Here is a 24435-nt window from a genome sequence, read left to right as displayed (position 1 = left end):
AGCATTTGAGTTAGACATAGATGTTATGATAATATTTATTTTTTCACTCTGAAGACACATATTAGCTAGAACTGTTAATTTTGACAAAGTCTGCTTAAGGAACTCTGTTTAACCTAACATGTGCAGAACTAAGTTTTGAATGCTGTCAAAATTCATTTCATCACCTAGATCTGTATAACACATGGAAACAAGAAACAAGAACTGATTAAAGATTTCATGAGAAACAAACCTGCCAAATCAGAATATATCAGCCATACAAACAGATTTTCTGTATAAAATTTTTATATATAAAACACTGAAATTGAAAAATGCATTTAAAATTATTACTATAATATATAGCTTCCCGGATAATGGGCTGAACATTTTCTTCCCTTGTTTATTTAATAAGAACACTTATGGGGGTTTTTTTTCCCTAGTGATGCAGATGTTGGGTTAATCTTTTAACTCCTACAGAGGACATGAGAGTAGTACAGTAATGGAATTGGTGGCCGGACATCATTTGGCCATTACTATATCTCATTCTTCAATTATTGCAATGTAGTGCTAGAACATCCATTAGAGATATTGTTGCAGACAAAGGTCAAAGGGAGATCATTTACAATCCAGCACTTAATTTGTTCCTTCTAATTATGAGGGGAGAAAAAATCCTCACGATTAACCTATTTTCTTGAGCAACAAAGAAGAAGCGCTAACAGACCTCAGCATATGTGGAGAACTTCTGCCTGTGTGTATAAATTAAAGCTTTATGACATGATCCAAAGACAGAGGAAACAACTTAAGTTGATTTCAATCAATTTGGAATCAAAACTTAACTCAAAAGAGTTCTAAATAATTAGAATAACATTAGCTACTACCTCTTTTATTGCACTGGTACTGTCTTGTGAAAAGTGTTCAGTCTCTTAAACAACGGCATCACATTTACTCAAAACGAGGCTAAATGAGAGTTAGGTGCACTTTCTGTTCTGTATAAAATATATTCCCGCAGTAATTAGTGCCCAAAGTGAGTGTAGTTGTAATAATATTTAAGATAAAAGTCCATCAAGACAGAAAATATAAATGGACAATAACCAGACTGAATCAAGACTTTCAGTTATTTAAAGTGTGTTGTACAAGTCCATAAGCTAGAACACCTTCATTTTACAGTCATCATCATCATCACTAAATATATGTACATAAACACAAACTACTCTGGGGTATGGCTATACTGATGCACACTCAAGGGCTTCCAAGCAAGCCACAGTGATCCTGTTGAGTGGCAGCTGGAGTGCACAAACAGGCCTGGCTCAGTGAAGAATTGATTGAAGAGGTGCCATTCCACCTCAGAACCATTTCTGAAATTCTTGCATTCTGTTTCACTCAGTGTGGAGCAAGCTCAAACCCTTTCACATGTTCTCATTATAAGCAATCTTTTCCACACGTTTGTTCAAACAAAAGACAGGGACTTAAAATTCAGAAAAGGGCGCCAGGAGTGGAGGAACAGTTCCATAATTCCGTAACAATTTTAACATTTCACTAGTCTTTGAATTTCTGCAAATAAACTGGGCTACAGGAATAATTGTAGGAAAGAGCAATGCATTATATGCTAGATACCTTCTCAGGTGCTTGTATAAAGAGAGGGTATTTGAATAAAACTGCTTGGGTTTTATTAACTCTAGTGTTTTTAGTACATCTGCACAGAGTGCTCTAGCTGAAAACAAATGCAAATGAGCAGAGTGAAAACGTGTCTAATGTGAGCACTGGGGTGTTTATGCTATACCTCACACATACCAAACAAGCAAGTCTACCCACTTTTTTGTTTGCTGTTTACCCATATGCAGTATGCACTCTACAACTGTCCTAACATGTATTGGCATGTCTGACCCCTATGTGAAAGACAAAGAGAATTCTTTGCTTCACTCCATGTATACCAGGCATTAGGCCATGCAAAGCAAAGCACTAAATGAGACTTCTAATTTGGTTATACCCTCCTGACCTGATAGTGCTTCCTTTTCTACTTGTTTTACAACAGAAAAAAAATAACCTGAGAAAGCAACAATGAACAGCGGTTTGTAAGTACATAGCTTTCCAGTTTTGTCTAGCTTGAAACAAAGGAGGGGTATTTTTATCTTTACGAATTAAGATATGAAGTACAGAACAAAGGACTATACAAATAAGATAGAAACAACAGTACTCGGTTTTCACCTGGCCTGACTTTCCAGAGCTGACAGTATCTTTCTTTTTTAAATTCCTGGTCATGTTGAAAAGGAAATTTTAGCTACAGTTGTTTTGTTTCATAGTGGCCAGTCTGAAACATCGGCCACACAGTTGACTGAAACATTCACAACTGGAATGAAATTAAATTTGTTCAAAAAAATATACTGCTACAGGGTACTTTATCACTTGCAGAACAGGAGTCAGATCACAAAACTCACTGTTCACACAGTGACTCAAAAGCAGCACTTGAATAATTCAGCTTTACAATCCTGATATACTTCTATAATGGCTGCTTCTAAAATATATTTTCCCTTTGAACTGATTCATTTGACCATTCTACAAAGCTTATTGACTTGGAACAGTGGGTGACTCCAAGTGGATACACCTGCATAGCCAATTAACTACACATGTCTAAGCCAGGCTTGGCACACAGAGGTGCACCTGGGATGGAAACACACAATTGCAAGAACTCAGGCATTACTGAAAGGAGGTGAAAACAGAGGTGGAGCTGAAACAAGTTTTTAAAAAATTGTTTAAGTGGATGAAAGGACAAAAATTAAAACCAGCAAGATTTTGTAGATTTTCAGGGTGGAGGAAAGCAAATGACAGGGTTAAAAACCGAAATTAAAATTTTTAATTTTAAAACAGAAGTTTATTACCTTGATTAAGTTGTAAAGGAGCTAGTTTTAAAGATGTATATAGGTAAAAATAGATTACTGGAAAATGTTTACTATTTGAGATAGTCAAAGTTGGCTCAGTGACAGAGAGATGTATGAAGTCAGATTAACTTCATAAAAGGTGCTGTTTATTTATGAATCAAATTTAATTTGTTGGTTTTTTACTACAGATTTTATGAAAACAAATACAAATAAACTGTCCTGGTTTATTAACATAATTTGAAAAACTAGATAAATGCTTTAATGAATATTTTAGAAGGTTGAAAAGCCAACCCAAAACTTTAAGTATGAATTAACTCAGTTTAGAGGGAGATGTTGTTACAGTACCAGGAATTCAGCATGAGGAAGAAAAATAATTTTTGTAAAGCAATGAAGAGAATTTTAGCTGCAGAAATGGTGCTTTTTATTTCCTTTTTTAAAAAGGAGAGAGAAACCTCCTGAGGAGCAAAAAAAACCCCAAACCCTGAAACCATAGTTAGTATTGTATACAGTCAAAAAAGCCAGGACAAGTCACCACAGCTGGGGTCTGTGCAGAAGAGTCAGTGCTGTCTGACCTGTTTTGTGCAGCTTCTGGTCCAGGCTGATGAGGTGCAAATCATCTGTTCTTCAGAAGTGTGCACCAGTGCTCTGCCTCAGCTATTATGCACTGACTAGAATACTTGGGGTGGGGTTGGTGCTGTTATTTTTTTCATAAAAGTGTTGTATTAATCATGGAAGTGGTGCCTTCCTCTTCAGGTTTTGTCAAATTAACACAGTGTTTTTAGATAAGGTTACAAACTTCATCATTCAAAGTCACCAAACCTTCATCATTCAAAAAAGTTACTATTTTAGGGAAGGGATGGTAGGTTTCATCTATGTCCAGGAAGAGGCCTCTCCAGAGCCACAAGACTTCATTGCAGGAGCAGTGCTGATGGGCTACAGTCTTCTTAATCTCCCAATAAAGGCACTGCAGTCCAGGTGCATTTCTGGTCAATGTCATATCAGCAAGCAACAATAACTTTCTACCACCTCTTTTGGTGGCAGAGAGGACCAAGAGACAGTGAAAAAGTAAAATCATTCAGCAGGACTGTGTGGGCAATGAGAATGGGCAGGTGCTAATGCTGATCACTTAGGAAACAGTACTGGTATAGGAGAGTACATTTCTGCTACAAAATATAAATTGAACTAAGATCAGATCATCCTACTGGTATCTTGAAAGGAATACCTGCTACAGTATTTAAAAAGTATTAAACAAGAACTTTAAAAACAAGATCTTTCACAGGATAGGAGACACTCTTCTAGCCCTAACAAATGTCAATGGGTGGCATAGCAAGACTTTTGATTGGTGGTTCTTTATCTCAGTGTAACTTGACATTGTAAGGAATTTTATATGTATCTAATATGAAATTCTGACCCTTAAGGAAAGTAGCAGTGTCACCGTAAACTAAATTCATAATCTTAGAGGATTTTATTATGTCTAATCCAGACTCTTCATAGAGATGGTGTCTTTGCTTCCTTTTTTACCTTCTGTCTAAAATCCTTTTCTGAAGTCCTTTTAGTAATGGACTGATTCACATATTTTTGTTTCTTTCTGAAGTATCTCAGATTTTGCTTCCAAAGGCAGGAGCTATGTTTGAATAGCATTTATTTCAGACTCTCCTTCTTGACTCTTTTGTTTCTTTCAGCTTAACATTAAAGTTCTCTTTCCCCTCTCCAGAAGCCACATTAGTTCAGATCAACAGTTCACATTCACCTATTATCCTGTCACTAGCAGCAAAGGCCTGGGGAAGAATTAAGCAGGCAAGACCTTAGTGATGCTTTCCAAGACTAACCTCTCATTAACCAAGAGTATTTTGCACATTAAACAATTTTCAATTCACCTACAATTTACTTGGTTCTTTTAATACTTGTGACTGGATATATCTATTCTACCAAAATGATTTCCAGGAGCAGAATTTAATTTGGTTTTCTTTGTTTTATTTCAGATGTTCTACTTGCATGAGGAAGATGCCATTAAATTCAAACCAAGATACTATAAGGTTAAGAGATAAGTGTTTGAGAACTAATGCTTTTATCCTGTTAAACTGTGCTCTGAGATTAATGTTTAACATCTTATAGTTCTATGATGCATGTTTGATTATGACTCAATAATGACATTTGAACTATCCATACAGTGCAAACTTGAAGTCCACTGTAAAAGAGAAGTTAAATACAATGAAAATAGAAACAAATAAACAAAAAGCAACTCAGAGTGTCTTAGAGGTTCCCTTTTCATATTGTAATGTGCAGTAATAAAGAGAATGACACAGCAAGAAGACCAGTTGGTATTTTGGTTAGTTCCTGGTACAACTAAGGAAACCACAAAACCACATCAATCTCTAGTTTGCTCAACCAGCTACAACATAAAACATTTCTGATTTTGTTCCTAGTTTTCTTCTGGTTTACAAACCACAAGAATAAAGAAAGTTTAGCTTATGCTCAGCAATCAACCTAGATTGCTTTCAGAACCTCGCTGACATTTAAAGTAAATGTCTCAGTGCAGTGCTTGGGTGTGACATGAAGCAAGCCACACAAGCACTGGTACCGTGTGTGCCTCAGGAACTGTGAAAATTTAATTCTGACTATTTTCTAAAATTACTTCTGATTCCTGCAAGAATCTACATATCTTCTTGCCATATTTTATGTCGCGCTACCAAGGGAAAGATGGTTATCAGTGCATTTAAATAATCAAGTTTTATTTTCCTGTATCAACCACTTCACAAAATAGACAGTGAGCAATACAAGTTAGGGAAAAAGATTGTTCTCTGTTCTTGGCAGTTCTTAAGTGACTCTGTATAGCAGGATGGATGACTACTGATCTGGAGATAATGTTGTTTTCTTTGCTTAAAAGGTGTACATTACCTTATGCCTATGCTTCTTACCCAGTGGCATGCAGCAGATACAGCCAAGCATGCATCTATCCCACTGGTTTGGAATGCTACTGAGACAAGGAGCCAGAATCTCAGCCAATCACCTGAGAGGTCTCAAATTCAGTGGTTATGTCCAGCCAAGCCTCTGAATGACAGCGCTGACCCAGAAGGTGTCCTGAGAGTTTTCTTAGCAGTGTCCACAAAGCCATTTCAAAGCAGCAATGCAAGATGTTACAGGATTCTTTATTATCCCTAGAGCAGGATGGATATGCTCCATATGTCACAATCATTGGAGGACTATGGACTGAAAGCAAGGCTGATTCATTTAGAAAGCTTGCCCCTCCCCTGTATGAATGACATAGACAATCCCTCCGTGTTCAGCTATACTGGCTTCTGGATATACAAGCTGTCTAACAGCTGCAGCACAATCCGAAATCCAGGAACATAGGAACATAGGAAATGTTTTCTGTGCCTAAAAAAGTCTGAACCTTGCAAGCATAATTAAATCTTTCTGTAAAGGGAAAGCCAAAGAATGGCATTTTGCTTTGGCGCAGATCATAGTCAAATAGTTTTTAGTTGTAAGTAACAGCAGTACTTTAAATCAATCACTGCAGTCTCTAAACTGAAAGTAACCTAGAAACACCTCTGTGTTTGACATCTGTAACAAAATGAATGCCTGGTTAGCATTCTTCCTGCCACGAATTCCATTGGTTCTTTTTTTTCCATCTGGCTATAAAAGCAAAAGTTATGTACAAGTTAGCTCATAGCTTATTGCATAAAAACAGTAGTCTGTTGACCAAATACAAGTCGGCAACTGAATTTCTTCTCCATTTATGAATCTTCTAGTAACATAATGAGCAGATCAAATACATGTTCTAGATAACTATATTACAACTGGTATTTTTTGTGGATTCATGGTCTGGTAAAGAGGAGTATGAGGAAAGTCACCATTACTTAGGATAGCCAAATTCGGGAAGACATCAAAGAATATCATAAAGATTTAATAATGGAAGATTAACAATTCTGAAATATCTAGGGCCTTCAACTTTTCCTATGGATCAGTAAGTAAATGATACAGCACAAAAAATCAGTTCTTAGGTTTGTGTGTTTACTTAGTAAGGGATTGTCTGAAACGCTGGCAATCTGAAGAATGTCTATGACCTGTTTAAAAATGTAGTCTGGGCTAATCCTCCATTTGGGTGTGATTCCTAGAGAAACAGATAGACCTCATAGAACAGTCCTGCCACCCTATCACACTCACCTCCTAAACTGTTTCATCTTCATTACTCATCTATGAGAAATATTTTTTGAAGTCTTCTATTAATCATCATTAGATAAAAAAGATCTTAATTTCTTCATTGTTCAAGAAAGCAAGCATTTAAATCATTATGTCATATTACAAACTGTCAAAATGTGTTAATTCATCTTCTCATTCCTTACAGAAGCATTCAGATTGTCTTCTATTGGCAAAACAACATCTTTCAAAGAAAAAAGATAATTTTGGAAGAGTAAAGCTTTCCTAGTCTAAGTGTCTAACTGTAAAATATAATTGAGTACTATATGATAAGTCAAAAAGTAAAAGAAAATCACTCTTCTATTTTCTGAGCAATTTCCTGGGAGCTCACTTTATAATATGTTCTAATTGAGTCATAAGGTCTACCATATAGATTGTAATCTGTGGAATTGTTTTGGCCCATTACCCTTAGACTTCTAACATTAATGGATAAGTCCTTAACTATTAACTTTAATATCAGTATGTTATCTAAAATTAAATACAAAAAACACCAAGGGGAAAACTTAGTACTATTAAATGCCCCAAATGTATTTAAAAATGTACTTCTCAAAATATTGAGCTTCACAAACCTGAAATTAGGTTTACTTCCAAGGACTTTGTATTTTGATTTTGAAGAGCTTATGCAGTATTTTTATGAACTAAAATAAACCCATTTGATGTCACAAATATAGGTTTTTGAGGAGTTTTTGGCTTGCTTTGTTTTTTTTACTCAAGCAGAATTGATGATTTAATAAGCATATGGGCCTATTTCTGTGCTTTCTTGTTAGAAACAGTTCTGGAACTCTGTGACGAGGGGTGTTATTCAAGAAACACATGACAGGCATTTAGCTTTCTAAAATGTGCAGCATGGGAGATGAACCAAGGCACAGTAATTGCAATGCTTCCCAGGCCTTTTCATTTGAAGACTTCCAATGCCTGTTGCGGCAAATCTCAGCTTGGCAATTTTCCACTTCTGGAGTAACTGCCTCATCTTCACTGACATGCTTCCTTCCCTTTATTTCTACTGTAAGCCTAGCTCTGAAGCTCCTCAGATTTACCTTCTTTACCTTGTTGCTTATGCTATTTATATTCACAAGTCCATGCCCTTTATGTCCTTAGGTCTCTGTTCTTAGGTCTCTATACATCTAGGATGTATATTTCTTAAAGGGGAAAAATATGCCTTAGGAAATGAAGACTTTTATTTTAGCATGTCTTTGCTTTAATCTGCTTGATACCAGACTTCTAGATGGCTCTTCTAGGATGGGAAGGTGCTCAACTGCAAATTTACCAGTGCCTTTGTCCCTCGCCATGGGGAAGTACCCGCTGGCAGAGGCACCCTGGGCTGTTGCACCTGGCTCTTGGCATGGCAAGAGCTTCCATTGGTCTCAGAGCACTCTACTGCCCTGTCATGCTTCCTGCAGCTCTATTGCTACTTCTTTGTAGAAAGGGAACCACTGAGGGTAACTGACCCGTGGTTACAGGATGTACATACTCTCCTTTCCTCAGGATACCAGCAAGCATAGGTTTTCCAGATATCTGTCTCTTTACAAGCTCTTCTTTCAGTTTCCTTCCTCAAGGACATGATAGCAGCAATATTTGTGCAGATGCCAGAAAATTTAGCTGGTGCAGCCAGCATGCAGACTTCTGTGATGAAATAACTGAAAACATATTCTAAATTTCCACATTCCCATTTTGTTGCCACTCTTGAGCATTTTTTTTTAGTTTGAGCTCCTCTTCCTGCATGTGCCTTTCTTGCCTAATCAGAGCCTTTTCTGGCATCTACAATTATTGCTGTTCTTCTCTCTTATATAAATTACTGATGTCCCCTGATTCACCTAAAATGGTGGGTGACACTTCCTTCCATAATCTCTAATTGTGTTTGAAAGCTGACTCTCAACATCTTCATCAGGTGATCCTTTGTCCTCTGAGTCCACTTGTTAAAATCAGTTTCTTTGACAGAGCTATTTATTTTGCATATCCATTTTAGTGTTCAGATAAATCTATTTACATGTTAATAAGTCTCATTCCTTCCACCACCCAGCTCAGACAGGCACTGTGTATTTTTCAATGCCAATGTGTGTCTCAAAAGAATTAACCTACTGACTTAAGATAATATGAAATTAAATTACTAACTTGGTTACTCTTCACATTCTATAAAAAGAATCCAGAAATACATCTTTCCTGCTCAGGTTCCTTGCATCCCATCAGCGCTATTCAGCATCTCGGAGCTGTTTGGAAAAGAGATTGTGCCTGTTCCCTTCTACCCAGATATTTAATTGAATTCAAAAAGAAATAAAGATATTTAATTGAATTCAATCTCCCTCATCAAATATCAGCTGTACTAAAAATTTTTGTATGGCTGTGCATTGCATAATGCTTAGGAAGCTTCTTGTACTGCTTAGCAGAGTTATCACATGGCCATGGAATTAGTTGGAATTATATTTCTCATCTCCTGGGCCTATTTCTTGCATTATCTGGGAGAGTTTCTAATCTCAATTATGCTAGAACCAATTATATCACTCTGGGTATTTGCCAGGACAAGATCAGATTTTGACTCATTCTTTCATGTTTTGTGCTTTTTTACTCCTCATTTCCTTTTCATTACAAAACTTTGTGACATAGTCAAAAATTACTTATAAAATTAGATCTCTAGCTAATGTGTTCAGAAAATTCTATTCAAAGCAAAGTTAGTTCTTAAATAAGTGGGCATGCATACTTTTGTTCTATGTGCTTTGAATACCCACATTGTTAGCTACAAAAGTCTGGCTAAATATATGTTAAATTGTAGACAGCTTAAATTTCTTTTAGTTACTAACACAAATAATTGATTTCCTCTATGCCATAAGCAGCATTCTATAACAAATTACTCTGGTTTGGGGTGTGTGGATTTTACACAATCCCCCTCCTTTTCTGTGTGCTATGCATGACTTACCAGTGGGAAAAAACCACACAAATGATTGCTTTTCCAACAACATTTAGAAAATATTTTTTAATATACATATAAGCATGTCTACTGTGCAACTTAATGCTTGATTAATAACATCAATTTTACTTTCTCCCAAAAAGTGGGATAACTTGACTTAAGTCCCTAAGGGTGTAAGCCTTGTGAGAACCATTTTGAACATTTTGGTCAATATATCCAGTTTCCAGGCATTATGATGCTCTTGAAAACCCTTCCTTCCCAAGGTAGTCACTAGGCCTTCCTATTAGTCAAGCCCATTCAGTTTTTACTTTGCAAGTTTGCTTGTCATTTAATAAGGAAATAGACTTTTAAATAAGATTTCTGAACAGGGTTCATTTTCCTTTGTCAGTTAGGAACAGAAGTAGGAATTAGAATTAGCTTGGCTGTAAGATTACACATTGCTCTTTAACCAGCCTTTTCAAAGCAGATGCTACCACTGGCAATATGATGAATGGAATATATGGAATACTTCCCCTTCACTCTCCAGTTTCCAAGAATTGTTTGGATTTTGTTTTCCAAAATAAAAAGTAGCTGCAGCAATTCACACTCTTGTTCATTTCCACACACAGAGAAGCCAGAAAACAAGCTAAATAAAACCTTCCTAAATTGGACCAATATTATTCCCATTTACACCCTGAAAATCAACATGAATGAAGCAGGAAGCAGAAAATAAGCTACCAAGGGTAATAATTCTAAGTGACTAATCTGTTTGCTTTAGTTTCCTATATCCACACATTTTCCTTATTTTTTCATTTGCTTCCACTTTGTATCCAAATTATGGCATGAACACATACCAGTCTACCTATTACATCCAGCCTTCAACTGATCTACAGCATCGACTGATCTTCCCAGTACTTGTCATGCAGAACAGCACAAAACATCTAGAACAGACTGTTAGTTGCACCTGCAATTCACTTTTAACCCATGATATGTCTTGCTAAGTCAGTGAGCAGTTGTGAAATTATATTTTTGCATGGGAGAGGGTACTTTGCAAAGATAGCAGGGATGACAGATGAGTGATATTTTTCAAGAGATAAACATAGGTCTCCCAAACGATAAAAGAATGATGTTACCCTAGGTGAAATAATCTCACAGTGCTTTGTTTAGTGAAATAGATCTTTCTAGAGTTTTTTGTGGAATGTATTATTTTACTGCTACAATACTTAAGTTAGGGAGCAAAATCACATTTCTTCTTTCTTAGAAATGAAAAACCAAATAGCAACCATTTCAGTGAAATGATGCAATGTTCAAAATGTTCAATCTAGCTACTTAAAGAGCCCCAGGGACTCTGCACCTTGGGGAGTGGTAGGGTCAGGCCCCCAGGCTTGAGTGGGAATCCATGATTCTTGTCTACACCACTGGGCAAAGTGGAAAGGAGTAGCAACATGTTTTGAAAATAGAAATAGTTTCCCTAGAAAAGCAGGGTCCTTGTTCAGGCTGGTCAAATACTTGCTATCAAAGCAAATGTTCTTCAATGGCAGACTATTCTCATAAACTGGTTGTTTGTTTTGTTTCGGTTTTTTCTCTAAAATTTCTGTCTTATCCTTGGAAAACTGAATTTTCATTATTTACAAAAAAAAAAACCCAAACAAGCTTACGAGCATAGGAGGTTTGAAGTAAAAACTGAAAACCATCAAAAATTTTCCCTGTGAAAATAAAGGCCTTTTTTGTTCATGTCTATTCCTTGCATCTTTTACCACTCCACGACCAGCTTTAGAGTTAATAACAAATAGAAACCTTTGTTAAAAAATTAGTTCTGGTTGAAAATTTGTCTGCCTACAGGCAGAGACTATCTAATAAATATTTTCCTTCTAATTTTTTATTCTTTTAACAATTTGCAATAAAGTTCTCCTTTATTGAGAAAACAATGAAAATATTGAGCAACTATTGAATAAATATGTTTTATTACTTGAATACTAAGATAATAAGCTTTACCTCTTTAGCATAAGAGTGTATAAATGTGCTTCCTTGAAAATTAATCAGTTACATGATGGAGACCAGAATCCACTCAATCACAGATTATAATTTTAGGGAGGGTCTAGGACCCTAGGCCTGAGAATAGATAGCAAATATCTGAAAGCCACAGGTTGGGAGAATAACCATTGCTGCAGCTTTCTGAACATACAGAATGGGGAAAACTACATTTGTTGAAGCTGTAGAAGAGGATTTGGCAGTGCTTGGAAAGTGAGATAATCAGACCTGATCAGTGAGTTCTAGCAACGAGTTTAGAGTATCTTAGAGTTATTTGTAAAAAGAGAGTACTGCAGCAGCACTGGCTTTGCTTCACCGGCCTGGTTAAATCAGACACATGAATGTCTTGCATGACAGGAATGCTACAAAACAGCCAAAGCAGACCTTCTGTTTTTCAGCTTGAGTATATATTTTACAGAAAGGAAACATTTATTCAACATTTGAGAAATGAACAGAGCAAAACTTTGAAGAGAGATTAAATACATAGCTGTGGGGGGAGATTGAATATATGGGCTGTTCAACTACCAAAGGAGTGAAAAATCTAGAAAGGGTGGGGTTTGGAGTTTTGTTGTTTTTTTCCCCCAGGTAAATGTCCTGTGTATGTCAGTAAGACTTTTAGAGTAAAATTGAGCCCATGTTACACTGTAAAACTGTAATTATGCAATTGGTTCTGTCATAGCAATCAAGTAGGTTTAATGTAGTGTAATTTGGGAAGGAAAGAATACAAAATATATATATATATATATTTGTAAGCATGAAGCAAATTAAATTTGTACAGAAATGTTCATCATATTGGATTGATAGAAAGCGAGGGTATTTCTACATCCTCCATCTGTGTGAATGTTTTCAACATCTGACTTAAGAGAAAATGTTCTAATAGCTACTGCCCTTAGTAAAACCACATTTAATGCTTTTAAATATTGCCAGTAATACAATTAACTGAAAATGAAAGAAGTGTTTGTGTACAGGTATGCATACATGTAGTATGTAAATTAATTTTGAAACATTTATTTCAAGACTTACAGTGAAATATTTTAAGGTACCACTGTATGAATTAGAATTTATTTTAAATGTAGACTTTTCAGTGTGATGTCTTTAAACCAACCCCTGCTTTTTTTAATTCATGTTCTGTAAAAAAAAAAGTTTTTATCTTCCTGGAAATCACTGTATAATTTTATTGTGAGGTATCAAAGTGTATTCTATCTTGAAAAACATAAAGAAATATGATCAGCAAAAATAAAGCATCAGACTAAAATATAACAGTGAAAAAATTCTGTATTATGTGTGAAATAAAGAGCTATGCTAATGCATACTAATGTTACATGAGTTTAGTCAGGCCTTCTTTTAACCAGTTTGAAAATACTTATCACTATATGTAAGTACATGTAATGTCCATATGCAAATTCTTGTATTATAAAGGTTCAATTCTCCAATCTGTAATTGGCTCTGGCTGCCAAGCAATATGCTAACAATGAATTTCATCTGCTTTTACAGCACATCTGTTAGTAGTGGATGACAGTCAATTGGAAGAACTGATTTTCCAAGCACTGGCACAAAATCAACTTTTTTCCCCCTTGATTTCATTTATTTCCTGATGGTTGAACATCCCAGCCTCCCAAAAGTGGTATCAGTTCATACTGGCCTTCACAACAGAGTGACATGACTTTAGGTTAAGAAGATGAATGTATTTTGAAGTGAACTAATAGGATTTGTTTGAAAAGGAATGAACAGATTACTTACTATAGTCTGGAAGTTTTCAGGTCTTTAAATGAGGATATATCTGCTGATGTGCAACACTACTCAATTCAAATACAAAACCTGAATGAAGAAAATATTTTTCAGGGACAGGGTGGAGAGGTCAATGTATATTTCCACCCCTGAGAAAACACATGAAAAGCACATCAAAAATAAGGAGGCTTCACTAAGGGCAAGTCGTGACTGACTGGTGACCTTCTATACAGGTTTACAGCAGTGGTGGGATGAGGGAAGATAGACTGACATCATCTACCTGTCAAAAAGCACTCGACACTGTCCTACACAACATCCTTGTCTCTACAGAGGTGTGGATTTGATAGATGGACCACTCAGTGGATAAGGAATTGCGTGGATGGTCACACTCAAAGAGTTGTGGTCAGTGGCTCGATCTCAAAGTAGAGTCAGTAATCACTGGTATTCTTTAGGGGTTGGTATTGGGACAAAATTATAATATTTAAGAAAACACAGATTAAAAAAATCCTGAGTACCTAACTTTTATCTATGCAAATATCTAGCAGTGTTACAATTTTCTTTCCTTTCTTTGCTTTCTTTGCAGACAAGGTTGGAAGCAGCTTCTTCAACATTCAGGTAAAAACTTACTAAGTTTTGCTGGGTTTTTTTTATTTAAGAGAATATGGTTCATATGAGGGATGTCAAACTAAATGCATTTGTATAGCAAAAATATGGAAGTAAATAAAGCCTAGGTTTTCTTGGAAATAAGCAGATCACATAGCTATCAAAAAAGATTGCAATGTGTTCACTTCAAAAACTTCATAAGAAATTGAACACATGTTGTATCTTGTGCTACTCATTATTTCTCCTTGTTTTAAAAATATGTAATGCTGATTTAAAAATATGTAATACAAAGAACAATGCAAAGAAACCCCAATCAAACAAGAAACAAAAGCTACTGCTCTTTTTTATTTTAAAACTGTCAAAAAAGAAAGGGGTTTACTTCAAAAGGTTTTTTATTTCTCTGTAGAACAAGGTGTTAATCACCTTGTTGGACTCTAAGCTGGCTTAAAGACACTCTCACTCAGTATATTTCTTCTGCAATGCATGCATGTAAACAATTGTTTCTGGCATGGAAGTTCATTGGAAGGTAAGTCAAAATAAGTTCACTATCAACATTTGGTTTGTTTCTGTTAACATCAAACTAAACAAGTTTGCAAGCTTTATCTTTGATGAATCTGCATGCCCTGAAACACTGGAGCCACAGATTGAGGGGTCACACTCGCATCTTCACGAAACACCACTAAGTGGTGCCTTCCCTTCCCCATCATCTGATTGAGATTGTGGCCTTGGATGCAAGGCCTTAGACAATGTCAAACAGAATATTAAAATCTAATATTTTCTTCTGACATGGGTCTTCAGATAAATGGCATTTTTTCCACATTTGTTCCAGTGCTATAAATGAAATAATTCCATGCCACATAAATATGTTGACTTTTGTGAGAATTCAGATATTCATATGAAAATATTTCAAGACTAGCTTGAAGTGGCTTCTAAATTCTTCTGTAATAAACCTATAATAGAATAATAGCTGTATCATCTGTAAATAGTAAATCTACTACTAATAGATCATAGAATCTGTACTATACTTGGGAAGTATGATTTGGCCTGACTTACCCTCATTTTTGAGCATGTTCTAATAACATTTGAGCTGAACTGAGTTGCAGACACACTAACCCAAACAAGTTTAACAGATGGTACAATGATGACCTCACACTGTGGTCTAGACAGGCTAACACAATGACTGCATAATAGAAAGAAGCCTCCAGAGCAGGATAAAATACAGTCTTTGGTGAAGATGAACAGCAGAACTCTGGGGTATATAATAAATTTATACCTTAAATGTAAGTCTGTTTAATAGAATAATAGTTTTTATTGAGATGTGATGAGACCACATCGATGGCTGCACTGGTTGGATAAAACAGAGGTTTGAGATTTTCAAACTTACGACCTACACAAACTGTGGATCTCCTCCATAGTCCTTAAGTCCAGCAAAGACAAGCCACATACACCTACTGACTTTAAATCTACTCTTAAGTGCTTTCCTTTGCAAGGATATTTTCCAAAACTGTTTTTTCGCTAAGCAGCAAAATCATGGATAGAAATGACTGGCATGAAACATGGTGATTTTTTTCTTTTGATGATAATTTTTTTCTTAAGAACTTTTATTTTAATGGTTAATCATCAAAATATTAATCTAACTCTGAACTGAAAGTTTCTTATTTTGTACCTTTAATTCAATTGATTTTGAAGTAAGAAGAAAAGTATTTTTCTGTTGTTTTCTGGTGCCTAGCTCAGGGCTTGAGAGGCAACCCAGACAGAGGTGTGGTTAGTGGGCAGAAGATGTAGAAAAGGCCATGGCTGTGATTGATGACAGGTTTTTTTCACATGAACACCATCATGACAAATGGGAGAATATGTATTTTTGCACTTATTTAAGGAGCTTTGAGTCACAGTCTCTTATTTTAAAGACAAGGTGGCTCAATTCCTCTTTTTCATGTGTATGTATATAAGTACAGAAGAAACTTTGTGATGCAGCACAATAAGAACTTTTTTATAACTACAAGCTTTTACTAGGAATAAGCTAAGGAGAACAATGAACAAGCTGTGTAGCTCTCATCTAGTGACATTTAATAAAATCTTTAAATATCACCACAATGACACTCAAACAAGTTTAAAGAGAACACTTTACTCTTGCACTCCCATCCTGTACTTTTTCTAAATTTCCCTATAACCAGAAAGGGTCAAATTTCACAGTAGTGTCTATGAGTGTGGCTCCAGTGTTGGCAGAGCTGTGCTCATTCCCATCACCTGAAATGGGTGTGACAGAAACTACACCAAGCATAACCAGCTCAACACTTCTGCCTCAGTTTGTGGAAAGTGAACTAAGGCTTTGTGGCACACAGGGGAGCAGTACTACACAGTGAGGCCAAATACCCAGAGTCTGATTCCAGCAGAGTAAACTTGGTCGTATTTTGAACATCTGTGAAGTCTAATGTGAATTGAATGTTAAGTAAATCAACTTATTTTATTAGTAGAGCACGGCATATTGCCATTTATTTCAACTCAACTTCTTTTCCACATCACATGCCTTTTGTGTATTTCATACATGCCTGAAAGATGCTATTTCTGGAATAATTTCCAAGGGTTTTGCTATGTTTATGGAACTGATTCTAGTATTCTTCCAGAAAATTTGGGTAGTTAGACCATGTGCACAAAGCTTTTGCAGCAGAGAAAAAAAGATCAAATCACGAGAGTGAAACAATCCAAAAATGACCCTGCTCAAGTTTAAAGTTCCTACTTTAGGCTGTACTGGGGAGTCTTTTGGTTTGGAAAACAAATGCTGAAAAATAACAGTAAAAGTCAAACAATTAAAGCACAAATAGGCAAGTTATTGAGCATTTGTTACTGCAGAGCTGAATGCTGCCTAGTCTGGAATCTCAGAAATAATTTTGGGAAGAAACTTAGGAGCTACGGAGCAAGAAATATTTTCTGACTATTACTGATGTTAAGAAATGGGCAGCTGCTTAAAAATGCTCAGTGGCTTGGAATGTCAGCCCAAGCACTGGTGAAAGACTTGGTGGAATGGTTTGCAGCCAAAATCACCCAGTGCACATCCATGCTTCCAAAACAGACCTTCCAAAGGCACGCTAGGTTATTGTGTGACCTGTAAATAGGACACATTAGCACACAAAAGGACTTGGGTTTCTGCTGGCAGTCTAAGTCTCCTTAGACCTAAGTCTTCCAAAGTCTCATTAGGACACCAATCTTTGGAAGGATTACAAACACAGCACAATTTACACTACCAGCACACTTTACCACAGGGCTATGATCTCCACCTAGAGCTATAGGGACAATAAATATATCAGAACTAGATTGTGCCTCAAGGCAAATCATCTGTTGATTCTACTGTCCTTCCTGTTATGTCTTGTGATGTTTTGCCGTACTCATCTACTCATCCCATAAGACATCCATGTGAGCAGCTCTGTGGTTTTATTTTCACGTTTAAATCCAGTTGCTATAATCAGCTTTTTTGTAACTCAACTGCAGTTGTTGTGACCATATTAAAGTACAGCTTTTCAGGCTCAGCCTGTAACTCTGCTATTAGAGGTTCAAACCTCAGAGTAGAGAAAGTCTATAATGAAAGTGAAGCTCTCTTTCATGTCCTATGAATCAGCATAGCTGTACTTGAGAATTACCTGGTTTTGCTTCCCATGCTGTGACATTTGAGACCTGCCCTCCAAGAGCCGGTGGAAGGCTGTGGACTTGTCAGCTCGACATTTTAGATGGTATCACAGTCATATCATCACCTCTGCCTTAGTGCTGGCTTGGAGGCAAAGATACACCAAGTGAGTATATGGAGTGGCTGTTAAGGGCTCTGCTCACAAACCTCATCAAAAGCACATTAATTTCAGAGGAAACATGATTTTATAATTATTTCACTGCACTTCAGATTAATTGAAAAGGCATTCTTCTTGTTTAAAGTCTTAACAAAAATATTAAGGATCATGGTGTAAGGAGGTACTAAATGCAGACACAGAATCTTTTGAAAGCAATAACTTGATTTCTGGCCACTAGTTGTACTACATTACTACTTCAATGAAGACACAGAAATAAGTGGTTTATCCCTTAAATGAGTACATCCACAGTGACTTTTGCTGTAAGAATAATACTAAGAATGATATAGGAGTGATCTTTTAAACAGTTTGTTTCTAAAGGATGTTTAGTTGAAGGTCCCTCAGTTTAGTAGTTATCTCTCAATGGTATTTCCTGTGAATAGCCTTTCATCTTTCTGTTCCAAAAATAATAAGTGCAAAATAAGCTGGTGCTGAAGTCAGAAAACCTAGGAACCAAATTCTGAAATAGCTCTAGCTGTGACGCTAGGAAATCAGCCAGTCTGGTTCCAACCCCTGGGAAAATAGGAACTTCGGCCTGCCAATAAAAAGAACAAGCACTCGTTTATCTTCCTCGAGAGTACTGATCTGCATCTCGTGTATGTCTAATTGCATCAATATACTGTCAAAGTGAATCCCTTTGTGGTAGTCACCGAAACAGTGACAACCCACCAGTTGCTAATGACGTTTTCAAAACTATTCTAGAAGTGACAAGGCAAATGTCTAATAGCAATTTTTAAATCAGATCAGATTTTTGAACAGGTGGTTGTCAGGTCTTTTTCCAATGTAGATGCAATTAATGCCTTCTATTCATCATGTACTATTCTTTTAGTCATCTTAGAATAGCATGAAGGTTGGTGATTGTTTCTCATAGATCACTTGTTTGCTTGGATTTGAGGAACTCAAGTTTCTTTTTTCCACTTGCTTTAGACCTTACAGTAGGAAAGACTTCAGTCATAAGTTTGCTATTTCTTAGTGCATCTGGAAAATGTATTATTGAATTCAAAACCTAAATTAAAAATAAGGGAGTGGGGGAAACATTCAGTTCAAGTGAAATGCAAATTTTTGTATTTAAAAGAAAAATAAAATCAGTTCCTGTAAATGCAAAATATTTTCTTTAGTCTAAATGTTTCGCTTTATACATATTTTGTCCTGTAAAATATTTTTAAATGAGAAATTTATTTTCAAAATAAAAACTGAATGTTTTGATTTGGAAATGTCAAAATAAGCTCTAAATTTGACTAAAAATTATTTTCTCTTTGTGGTGTAATTTATAACCTATATCTAAATTCTATGGCCTATTTTATCTCATTCTTTTGTTTTCTCTTTATTTGATACAATTATCATTCAGACTTACCTATACAAGAAATTACTGAATTTTTGAAGCTAAATTTATTTCATGTAATGTTTCTTAACACTTTTTACTTTTTTCTATGTATATTCTAAATCTAGATGGTGTCAAGCAATATTGGGACTGACCGAATTTCAAAATACTGCCTTATTTATTTGAAAGTATTAATAATTGAAGGAAAGAGCTCACCTATATGTAAGATCATGCTTCTCCTTTTTGCTTTTTCTAATATAACTAATACTTCAGTATGAAAGATATGCAGTTAAAATGCTTCTGATTTGCTTTTAAACTGCATTGGTTTAGTTTTAGATGGCAGTCTAAACTCTAGGCTCTACTTGTCTCTTTGCTTATAGATAGCTATGTTTTAAAAAATACTAGGGAATCCGAATATTAAAAATAAAGTCCCTTATTTGGACTTAATTTCAAAGGATTTAACATCATCTTGTATCTGAAAAATACATTGTGTGTTATGCATACATAAAGAGGTATAAAAAACATTTTGTGTTTCATATAAAGCTGCTTGGTCACACAAAAACTAGCATACCAGAGTAAAAGATTGTGCTCTGAACTCTAGTACTAAAGTAGCCAGTTACCCTCCCAATGTGTGTCTCTTGGCTGACTGACTTTGGTTTTAAAAAAGATGCAACTTCAAAATAAGGCTTTTCTTGTGACTAATACATGCATCAGGTTTCAGTCTTGTGTGGCTTACACAGGATTATCTAGAGGCTTATAAGGAGTGATCTCTTGCTGTAACCTTTCCTTTGATTGATCTTGCAAGGTTTTTCTTTCTCCTCTCTCCCTCCAGTTCTCTATTTTTAAGAAACTGGTAGGAATATAACTATTGTTGAAAACTCTCAGCCTGTGTCAAATCTGGTTGAAGCAGTTGGCCCATTTTCACAAGTCCTTGCAGAGCAGGAGACACTCAGATGCAAACAGAGACTGTACAACAGCATAATGTTTCTTGCACCGGAAATCAGTTAAATCAACAATAGCCAGAAGCTTTATTTCTAAAAATCCTGTAAATTCTACAAAGCTGTGCCAACAGTACTGTGGTTGTGAGGCTGAAAAATGCACTCACAGACTTTTGTTTTCCAACAGCTTTCAGTGGGATGCTGTTATTGAGACTCCTGCCTCCTTGTCAGGCTGGCATCTGCTTTTTGTGCTTGAGAAACCCAGCATGGTCTTGAACCACCATTTCACACAATTCTACAGTGTGTTCATTTCTTTCCTCTCTTGTTCTTTCTCGCTCATGAATTTGACAATGTAGCAAGTAAGTCTGATGGTTTGGGCACTTCAGGAACGGGGCTTTTAAGGTGAGGAAACTGTTCAGTCTTCCCAGCAATAAATAATTGTCTTTCTTTTTTTAAATGGCACTTCGAAATTCAACTGAAATTCAATTTTACTTTGAGCCTTAGGAGATTCTTGAGACTTGCGAGATTCTCCTAAGTTTATCTCCAATGTGTCTTGGAGCTGTAACATAAGTTTCCTCAGTTTGTAAAAACCATTAGTAACGTGCTGAGAGGCCAGCTGTGCTCAATGCAGGTTTCAGTGGTGTTCCACCAACCTTCATTTAACATTCGTGGTTCTGTGGCCAGAAGATGTGGTCAGGGTATTAATTCAGAACATTTCTGGGGGACAGCATCCTGGGTGGGCTGTAGAAGGCTGTAATAGAACTAATAATTAATTAAATTCACCTTTCTGCAGAGAGCCTTATCCTTGAAGGACCTATTGCTGAGTGAACAAGCAGCAAAGAAAACATGCATTCATTAAATTTAATCCAGCAAGGTAGACACAGATGTGTAATTTTGGTAAAGGGTTAGGGTTCACCAGAATGGCCCCTCCCTGGAGCTTTGTATGACAGATATGTTGGGGAAACAACTGAAATAAACACTGTACCTCAGTGGTGGTTTGAACAACTGGGTTTATAGAAGTGCCCTCAATTTAATTTTTTTCTTGAAAACTTTTTCCTATTTATCTGTCTTCATTAGATTCATGAGTTCATATACAGCAACACTTTTTTCCCCAAGAAGATTTTGTGCTGCCAAGATCCTCCTTGAAACTCCTAATTTTTTTCCTAAGCTTAGGTAACAAAATGTAGATGCTTCTTCTTCAGTGCATACCATTTGCTTACTCACTGTTGTTTCATCATCTTTCAAGGAAAGCACCACAAACTGAATGTGTAAGATTCTCTTCCCAGGTTTTATTGCAGTTATTCACCATGATGAAATCATAAACTACGTCACCTTCCCAGACTTCTTGCTCAAAATCCGGAAGTATTTATCTTGAATCCTTCCCATCTTTTTAATCATTGTTTCTGTAAACGAATCTATCATTTCTTTCACATTCACATTGCACTCACCTAGAATGCAATTCAGAGTGTTTCTCACTAGAAAACCTAGAAAATTGACCTAGGTAAATCCTGTCCTTCCTAAGCAGCATAACTAGGCAAAATAACCTGTATATTTTCCTAGTTAGGATGAGAAATTGTAAAGAAATAAGAGTCCTTTGATGCAATTAAATCTGTTTTCAGGATCTGTAATTACAATTCCTGCTTTCTCATTTATGGGAGAGTTCAAAACACTAGAGTATCTTCCTGCTCCAGCCTCTTTAAGCCAGCACCCAGTACAAAGGCCACTGGCTTTCCTGAGCACAGCTTTAGAGCTGCTTTGGGCTTTGTTTTTATGTTGTTCCTGAACTCTTGCCTTTTTTTCTGTGAACAGTCTCCTATATACTGCCAGGTTCCCTGAGCAGAATGCAGAATGTTCTCTGCCCATAGTGCTCAAACTGCTGAGCAACCTTATACTTACTTTTGGTTTGTGAAAAAAGCATTAGTAGCTTCTTGTGGATTATTTATTGAAAGATGGTGGTTAAGCCTTGCAATTTCAACCCAATCTACACATGCTATATGAAGGACCACGTCCATAGTATGCAGGAGAAGGATCACCTCTATGTGTTCTAAATAAGGCCTACATACTCAAAATAAGAAACATTTCTTGCTCTTACAGTGAAACTATCTGTATTAAAATTTTATTCAAAGTGGTATTACCAAGTGTATGTAAGACTGCTAATGGCAGATCTCGGTGAAATTCCACTGGCCCTGCAATGTTTGAAAACACAGACTAAGGTCTCAACAATGTTGTCCTCTGTTTTAGAAAAACATATCAATAATAAAATTTTATTTTATTGTAAAATCATGATTAAGGCTAATTTCAAACAGTATAATAGATTTTAGAACATGCTGTGAAATATTCCAGGCATTGTGACTCAAAGTTAAGCCAGAGTCAATTGGGATGTCTGGGAGAATACTTGAGTAATTAACCAGTGAAGCTATGCTTTTCAAGGAGTTAAGTACTTAGACTTCTAAATAATTGTTACACAATCTGGTGCCAGGTGCCAACAACAGTTGCCAGGTAATTGGTAACTACCAGTACTCTTCTGTGCTCTTCCAATTATTTTGTGTGAAGGAAGGAATTGCAATGGAAACAAAACATTCATCCAAATCCTTTCTTTAACTAACAAACAGGTTGAAGCCAGTGCTTTTATTTGGACTAACAAACGAAGAGAACTGGATGTATGGAACACTACTTGCAAAACTGCGGTTATTACTGCCTAGGGCTACCGATGACGAGCATGACTTTCCCAGTCTTGGGGAGCTGCAGTGACTTCCAGCCCGGGGTGCGTGCGAGAGAGCACAGCGGCGGGCTCAGCCCCTGGTCCTGCGCGGGTATGTCAGAGTATCCAGGAACGCGCACGGCGCCGCGGGTCCCGGCGTGGGCAGCAGCTGCGCGGGGGGGCCGGGCACTGCCTCGGCTGTGGACCGCTCCTGTGCTCGGGATAGGCTAAAAACTAAATTTTTGAAATGAAGGGGAGGGGGAAGAAAGTTTGGCACTGTTGTTACTTCCAGCTGTCAGAGCTTCAGTCGTGACAGCTGTCGCGACTCTTCCCTTCCGGGAACGGCGCTGCTTTGCGGTGAAGCGGGGGATGCCGCTCCCCGCGGCGCGCTGGCCGCTCGGGCTTTCAAAGTAGCGCGCAGCTCCACAGCAGCTCGGCGCTCGCGTGTCTCCAGCGTCCCTCGCCCCACCGTCTCCAGCTCCCCCAGCGGACGGACCGGTGAGCGTTCCGCACCCACCGACTCTGCCCCGCGCTCCCAGCATCCGGCGGCTCCGCGCCCGCTCGCCTCGCCGACATGGTATCACCCGAAACCCGTATCCCGCTATAGCGTGGTATATCCCGGCGCGGGAGGTGCTTCCCTCGGGCCGGTCGCGCCCGCCGCCCCCCAGCCCTTCTCCTCCCTGGCACTGAGAGAGAGGAGCAGGGGCGCGCCCGCCGCTCCCTCTCTTTGTGTGAGAGCGAGGGAGGGAGCGCGCGCGGGCGGGCCCGAGACACAGCGCGGAGGAGGGCGCGGAGCAGTGTGAGGCCGGGGAGCGGCGCGGGCGGGCGGGCGGGCGGCGGTTCGGAGCGCGCCGCGGGGGCGGGAGGAAGGTGGAGTGAGGAGCGCGGGGCGGCGGCGGCGGTAGGGCGGGGGGGTGGGAGGGAGGGAGGAAAGGCGGGCGGCTGTGCTGGCGGATAATGATGGCGTGGTGCGTGCGGCCGCTGGGCGGCCGGGAACGCTGAGGGGAAGGAGGCGGCAGGACCCCCGCCCCCAGGTAGGCTGGCTCGGAAAGTTTGGGGCGAGGTATCGGGGCGGCTCCGCTGCGCACCCCACAGGCCCCACGGCGCAGAAGCGCCGCCACGGGGAAGCCCCAACTTGGGGCCGAAACTTGTGGTTTCCCCCGTTCCGGGCGGCGCGGGGCGCTAGGGCCCCTCCGACCCGCCCCGCCGCGGTGCCTGCTCGGGGTCCGGCCCGGGCCCGGCCTCCCCCGGGCGGCAGGAAGGGCCGGCGCTGCCCCCTCCCCCGCCGCCCGACCCGGCCTGGCCCAGCCCGGGACGGCCCTTAGCGGAGGGGCGGCAGCCGGAGGT

The 24435-nt window shown here is 38.2% G+C and overlaps 1 protein-coding gene and 1 long non-coding RNA gene across 6 annotated transcripts in view; both read left to right on the top strand.

The window, feature by feature from the left end:
- The window catches only part of LOC121670423, a 69663-nt gene extending 50435 nt beyond the window's left edge, over positions 1 to 19228 (top strand). Inside the window, exons 3-5 of the long non-coding RNA XR_006018137.1 lie at positions 4835 to 4888; positions 14276 to 14307; positions 17909 to 19228. This is a non-coding gene — a long non-coding RNA (uncharacterized LOC121670423). The remainder of the gene's footprint in view (positions 1 to 4834; positions 4889 to 14275; positions 14308 to 17908) is intronic.
- A 4374-nt stretch (positions 19229 to 23602) lies between these two features.
- Positions 23603 to 24435, top strand: part of LOC121670415 (neurabin-1-like) — a 42551-nt gene continuing 41718 nt past the window's right edge. For 3 of the 5 annotated variants that reach the window (XM_042040570.1, XM_042040567.1, XM_042040571.1), the window contains exon 1: positions 24017 to 24122. The gene's annotated coding sequence lies outside the window, so the exon portion shown is untranslated. Of the gene's footprint in view, positions 23666 to 23752; positions 23888 to 24016; positions 24123 to 24435 lie in introns of those variants that run through there. The other 2 variants (XM_042040569.1, XM_042040568.1) reach the window with 2 other exon arrangements.

The sequence above is a fragment of the Corvus kubaryi genome, unplaced genomic scaffold (assembly GCF_017639235.1).
Source record: "Corvus kubaryi isolate FWS band 111438036 unplaced genomic scaffold, C.kubaryi_AGA036_p1.0 37396, whole genome shotgun sequence".
Taxonomy (NCBI): Eukaryota; Metazoa; Chordata; class Aves; order Passeriformes; family Corvidae; genus Corvus; species Corvus kubaryi.
This window is presented reverse-complemented; position numbering and strand designations above follow the sequence as displayed.